Here is a 7,449-nt window from a genome sequence, read left to right on the forward strand (position 1 = left end):
TTAGGATTTAAGGTGTGTGACTGGGGAAACAGAATAAAGATCTCAGGCATCATCCAGTCACCCATACACACACACACACACACACACACACACACACACACACACACACACACACACACACACAGAATTGTGGTGTGTCAGGCAGCCCTAATTGCTAAGGAGGCAGGTCTTAAATTAACAAGTGGTACTGAGGTCATTATCATGCGAGCCATAGCCACCCTGAATGTTTGCATACCTGTCTCAGGCTTTCTCATAAATGAGACTTTCATTAGTCTTAATTAGAATTAACCAGAGTCAGCAGGGAATGCAGGGTCTGGTGAAATGATGCATGCACAATAATAAGCATCCGGCTCACTCTCCTGTTTGTGTTTGTTTCTTTTAACGCACGGAATAGCTTTGAGAAAAATCACCCCCTACTTAACCCCTTACTTAATTGATTTGGTCAGAATTAATATTCTTGAGACATTAATTAAACAGGGAAGCTCTCATTAGGGGTGTGCAGTAAAGAAGAGACCCCTCCTCTCTCTCTCTCTCTCTCTGTTGTATCAGACTCCAAAAACAAGACTTCAAGCTGAGAGCATCACATTCGATCAGCTCACATCTGCAGGAACTGGACCTTTGTATCTTCCAGAGTCTGCTCTGAGAAATAGATCTAATATGTCACAGAAAAATAGTCTTTTTTTAAAATAAATCTGTCACTTTTCCTGTCCTTTTTAGGTTGTAAGTGACATCTTTAGATCAGAAGCTCTTAGAAGAGACGTAGAGCTGCTCTCTGCTCAATCTGTCACTTTCTGTGAGTGTATCTGTCGTGTGTGTGTGTGTGTGTGTGTGTGTGTGTGTGTGTGTGTGTGTGTGTGTGTGATAAGGAGGGTAACAGCAGTTGTACTTGTCATCTGTGCATGCTTCAATCACTCAAAGGACAGATAGATATGAGAAGATGAGAAGAATATATATATATATATATAAAAATAATTCTGCCCAAATAGGCATATGTCGGAATATCTATGTTACAATAAGAATAATAACATAGTAGCAGAAATGTTCTGTTGCCACAATCATTTGAGGCCTGAACCCATGATTTCTAATCAAGACTGTTTTGTCTCTTTACTTCTTGAGCACTTCAAATGCTGCAGATTTGTAACATTTTAAACACATTCAACCATGGATCTAACCCCCTATTTGGGGAATGAGAAGGAGGAAGGTGTAATAATTTAACTATCAACCTTTGAAAAACCCATATTGGCTGATCTAAATATTTTGGGGTTGTGACCACCTCAATGGCGACAGTGGTTGCGTAAATGTTCAAATCAGCCATGTAAAATCCTTGATCTCTCTCTCTCTCTCTCTCTCTCTCTCTCTCTCTCTCTCTCTCTCTATTTCTCTCTATTTCTCTGCCGTTCTCTCCAATTCAGGATTTTGGCTTCATTTCAAATGTATAGGAGAGAGGGAAACTTTATTACCAAGGGTCTGATTAACCCCATAATTGGCTGGTTTCAAATCTGCCAAGCCAGTCATATCCAGGGAATATGGGCATTAGCATGATTTAATTAGGTTTTATAAAGGGGATTTGGGGGTGGGCTGCTCAGGATTATATCCTGGTAGGAAGAGGTGAGCTGGGGGCTGATTAGGAGGAAGGAGTGCTAACTCACTATCAGTTACAGAGCACATTTCCTTACATGCTGTACTGCGAAAGGCCAAAAATCCAACAATAAGACTGCAGTGCTTCGAGCACAAAGAGACGTTTTACATGGCCGTGCTGTCGCATATTCCCATGAATATTCATTGTACAAATTCTGATTGGAATGACAACCGATAACTGATTATAAAATGACTGCCTGAAAGAACACAAGGAGAAGTCCAGCAAAATCAGTTTTTTGTTAATGCCTCTTGTTTTGCTATTTTAATTTGGTGGTCTTTTTTTTAAATCTCTCTCTCTTACCCTGATCCATTTCCATCTAGCCCTGCTGCAGTCTTCACGTTCAATTGAAAAACTGCATCTACACAAACAAGAACTTGCTAATAGATCTCTCATCCTCGTGATAACAGCTCTTGAGCACACTTGTTAATAGCCTGTATGCTTTCAATGCCAAAACCTTTTTTTTTTTACTTTATGTGTTTAAAGACATGCAGTATGTCTTTCTAATTTTACAGCTTTTTTTTCCAAAACAGTTTTGGACTGAAATCGAAATATGTGAATAAACACATATTAAAGCACTAAAAGGTCATTCCAAACTGATGAAAATGATTGACACATTTTTATTATGTGGGAATGTAAGTACAGTTTAAATTTCTTCGAATTGACTCGTCCACAATCCAACAATGCCTTAATTTTCATGTCCAGAACAACAGCACATTGTTTCCTATGGGAAATGTCCATTACGTCTATATTAACATCCTCATTAACCTGATCTCTGTGCAAGATCACCTCCCCCATAAGGCCAATTAAAGCGTGCACGCGCACACACACACACACACACACACATGCAGAATAAAATAATATTTATTAATACTGAATTTTTTTTACTAGACACTTGCAAAGAATGAATGCACTAGCTGTGCATTTCTATAACAGCATCAGTAACTAAAAACTGTGATTCTGCATTTATGCAATTCAAAATTAGTGCAAAACAGATTTTTATATTTTATATGTTTTATATTTGATAAATAATAATAATAATAATAAATGTGATCTGCATTATATACAAGATAGTACAATAATACATAAAATATTTTAATTATAGGACGTATGTATACACGACAGATATTTTAACTAAACCATTCACACGTCATTCATTCATTTATTCATTCATTCGTTCATTCAATTAGCCCTCAGTGCAGAATTGTCAGGCTGCGCCTTTATAGAAAATTACGAGCACAAAAGACTGTTAGCTGAGCTGCCATAGCAACCTACAAAAACACACATTTAAGAGACTTATTACACCTGTTTTCTCTCGCTGGCTTTTGACTATTTCTTAAAACATGCTGGATGAAGGGTTGTTATCAAGCCTTTGCCAACAGCGGCATTAAAACAAGAATCCCCACACCACATGCATCACTTCACATGGTCTCTGAGTTCATGCGTTCTGATCACACTGGTTTACAGTGGCGTAAAATATTTGAGTAAATGTAATTAGTTACTATACTTCTTTTTGCCTACTTTGTAGTTTTACTGAGTATCAAAGATAACTTTCACTCTCTACTTGACTACATTTTTGAATACGTACTCTTTACTCCAATACGTTTGTGATGATTTACATATTGCATGGCACCTAACTTTTTCTGCAGCAGTTTATTTTTGCTACAAAAGAAGTGATATCTCTATTTACAGGGCATTGAAGGTACAATATCTTGTGTGTTTTGCACTTAATCACCAAAACTTGTCAACAAGGCTAATTTACCCTAATGCGAGTGTCTTAGCAGGTTGTGAATGGCAGGTGTTTCATATATGAGACGAGGACGTGTCTGCAGCCGGTGATGAGATCGAAACCAGCACGTCCAGTGCAAATAGACTTTGACTAGTTAATTATACTTAACATTATTTTATCTGTTATATTGAAGAGACCTTTTTGAAGGATATTGGTTTACTTATGCCCTATTTGAGCACTTGAGCTTAACTGAGACTTGAGTGTTTGTAGACGTTTAAGAGGCTGTTGTGTCGACCTTGATTTATTGCAATGTCGAGGTGTTCAGATTTATTTTGATTTTAGAAAAGAAACACATGATTGCTCTCCTCTCCTCTCAAATGTTTCTTGTTTTTTACTCCATGTCTCTTAGGTGTTGAGGACTAGTGCATCTTTGAGCCTACGTTCAGTATGAGTTAAAATACTTAAGTACTTTTAAAATCAGATACTTTAAGACTTTTACTCAAGTTGTATTGGATTTATGACTTGTAACTTAATGAGACTCATTTTCGCTGTAAGGTATCTGTCGGTACTCTTTACAGACAAAAAAAGGCTTCTGGGTGTTAAAGATGAGTCATCCAATGATCTTTCATGAAAGAGATGAGTTATTATTATGAAGATGTCTGGACACCAAGTGAAGAGGAGACAACAAGCGTTTTACAGTATATGTTCAATAAACTCCTTGTTATTATAAAACTATAATATAGTTATTAATAAATCCTAAAAGCGTACAGACTGAGGTGAGGGTCTATTCAAACTGTACTTTTTGCAGAACAGAGGGCAAGGTGGATATTACAAACAGGGATGTATGAAGTAATTAAAAGGAAAATGACAGAGAAATGAGAGGTCCAGGATGGGTCTGTCCCTCAGGTCCTTCATGAAGGACAGAGGACGATTTAATACTGAAGGACCGAGGGGTTTAAATGCCACCCAGAGGCCTGAGCAGAGATGAGCGCTGTTGTGTGTAAATATGGTAAATACCACATCCTCAACACTCACGGGCAGCGGCAAACAAATAGTCCCCTAAAACTGACAAAGAAATTGAGGAAGAAGGCTAGTGCACTGAGAAGAGTTGGGAAGGAAAACATTACGAATCAAACTGCATTTTATTTCTTTGTATGGTAGCAATAAATATTGAATGTGATATCAAAGTGCTTATATAAAAAAGTTACACAAAACATAAATAAATATACATATAAAACAGAAAAAAAGGATAAAATCAAAGGTGAATAACAATCTGTAAGTCGATGTTTCTTCTTGGACAACAATTGGAAAAAATTCATCATGCCTTAATCATTTATTTATTTTCATCTTCTACCTCTCACATGGCTTTTATGTATAAAAATTCTTTATACAAATATGAATTAGTACATTTAAAAATCTAAACAATGCATGAAAAAAACTTCTGTCATGACAACTATAAAACTGAACAGTGAAATTAATTAAAGGTGCTGTAGAACGCGTTTTCAAAAGATGTAATATAAGTCTAAGGTGTCCCCTGAATGTGTCTGTGAAGTTACAGCTCAAAATACCCCTTAGATTTTTTTTTTATTATTCATTTTTTTTAACTGCCTATTTTGGGGCATCATTAAATATGCGCTGATTCAGGCTGTGGCCCCTTTAAATTCTCGTGCTCCCCCGCCCCCGAGCTTGCGACTGCCTTAAACAGCATAAACAAAGTTCACACAGCTAATATAACCCTCAAAATGGATCTTTACAAAGTGTTCGTCATGCAGCATGTCTAATCGCGTAAGTACAGTATTTATTTGGATGTTTACATTTGATTCTGAATGAGTTTGATGGTGCTCCATGGCTAAAGCTAACATTACACACTGTTGGAGAGATTTATAAAGAATGAAGTTGTGTTTATGAATTATACAGACTGCAAGTGTTTAAAAATGAAAATAGCGACAGTCTTGTCTCTTTGAATACAGTAAGAAATGATGGTAACTTTAACCACATTTAACAGTACATTAGCAACATGCTAATGAAACATTTAGAAAGACAATTTACAAATATCACTAAAAATATCATGTTATCATGGATCATGTCAGTTATTATTGCTCCATCTGCCATTTTTCGCTATTGTCTTTGCTTGCTTACCTAGTCTGATGATTCAGCTGTGCACAGATCCAGACGTTAATACTGGCTGCCCTTGTGTAATGCCTTGAACATGAGCTGGCATATGCAAATATTGGGGGCGTACATATTAATGATCTCAACTGTTACGTAACAGTCGGTGTTATGTTGAGATTCGCCTGTTCTTCTGAGGTCTTTTAAACAAATGAGATTTATATAAGAAGGAGGAAACAATGGTGTTTGAGACTCACTGTATGTCATTTCCATGTACTGAACTCTTGTTATTTAACTATGCTGAGGTAAATTCAATTTTCCATTCTACGGCACCTTTAAATGCAATGAGTTTGTTTCACTCAATTAATAATGAAAGTTCATTGTACTTAATAGCAAAAAGTTGCGTTGCGTGAACTCAAAATTTGACTGTAGTAAGCTGAACTTAATATGATTGAGTTGAGCGGCTGCACATTTCTAATTCACAGCATGCTTTGCATCAGACTGTATGAATAAATGTTGAAATTAAGTGTTATTTTGTGTGTTTTTGCACAAGATTAACATAAGGAGACATAAGTTATTGTTTAATGTTGTGTTATGCTGGGATTTACAGGGTGTTCTGTTAGCTTTGTAGAGCCTGTGGTTAGGTTGAGGATGGGCTGCTTTAAGACCACATATACTGTGTGTTGTTTGATTATATACATGCAAGTATATAATGACAGTCTCTCTTATTTGTTATCGAACACTTAACCAAGATCTGAATGTGATTTTTATGTAAATTAACTGTGTGTAATTAACATTATGATGAGGCTGAGAACTGTGGGAGCGAAGGGATGCCGGTGATGTGATTGAAGCGGAGCACTGGCCTTTCTCCGCTTCCACAGCTTTCGGCCCCGCCCCACTTGTCACAAAAAAAATTAAGTTCTGCTAACTTACAAAAAATGAGTTAGTTTACTTAAATGTTTTGAGGTAATAAGTTTTCTCAAATGTTTTGAGTATTCTAAACTTATTGAGCTTTATACTGTTGGAGTGTTTGGCGTGGTAATGGATATGACAATGTTGATATGTTTGGTCTTGGCGGAATAGATCTGCTATGCTGCTGCTGCTGTAGAGCAAGTACGGGACCTGCTATAGTCAGTACATACTCAACATGCTGCTGTGAGCAAGTAAGACATGCTGCTGCTGTACAATATAGCGTACATGAATTACCTGTAGCAGATCAATACAGGTGGAGCTGGGGAAGGTGGAGGGTGTCTGAAAGCGTGCTGCAACTGCTACAGCAAAAGCTGACCAGTATTTAAAGGTTGAGCAGCTAGCTCATTGGCTACAGATATAGCAGGAACCAATCAGCTGTGCCCTATAGAGAATGATGTGATTGCAAGCAGATTGAGTTAATGACATATCAGCCTGTGCCATCTAGAGTTTCATGACAGAACTTTGTATATAAGTAATTATTTTAAATAGATGATCAACTTTTTTATTTTGTGTGAAAATAATTATCATTTTCAAAAGATCTTTCAATAAGTATCTTTTTTTTCCCCTGAAAGTGATGACTTTCCCACAGCTGTGTCGTCATTTCAATATATTTTACAGTTATATATTTATAGCTGTAATATATCTGCCAAAAAAAGACAACGGTGTCATGCTTGAGATAAATATGAATATGTGAATAAAACAAAAAAATTAAGGAAAGAAAAATTCATTTCAAAAATTATTAAAAAGATCTTTATTGTGTAATTTCTAATCATGTTGTAATTTTGTATTCAAATATTGTGGTCACACTTTAATTTGGGGAACACATATTCACTATTAACTATGACTTTTGCCTCAATAAACTCCCAATATACTGCTTATTTATAGTTAGTAAGGTAGTTGTTGTAGTTAAGTTTAGGTATGCGGTAGGATTAAGGGGTGTAGAATATGATCATGCAGAATAAGGCATTAAAGTACACATGAAATCAAAAGTGACCATATTTAT

Source organism: Megalobrama amblycephala, linkage group LG8, assembly GCF_018812025.1.
Source record: "Megalobrama amblycephala isolate DHTTF-2021 linkage group LG8, ASM1881202v1, whole genome shotgun sequence".
NCBI classification, from domain to species: Eukaryota; Metazoa; Chordata; class Actinopteri; order Cypriniformes; family Xenocyprididae; genus Megalobrama; species Megalobrama amblycephala.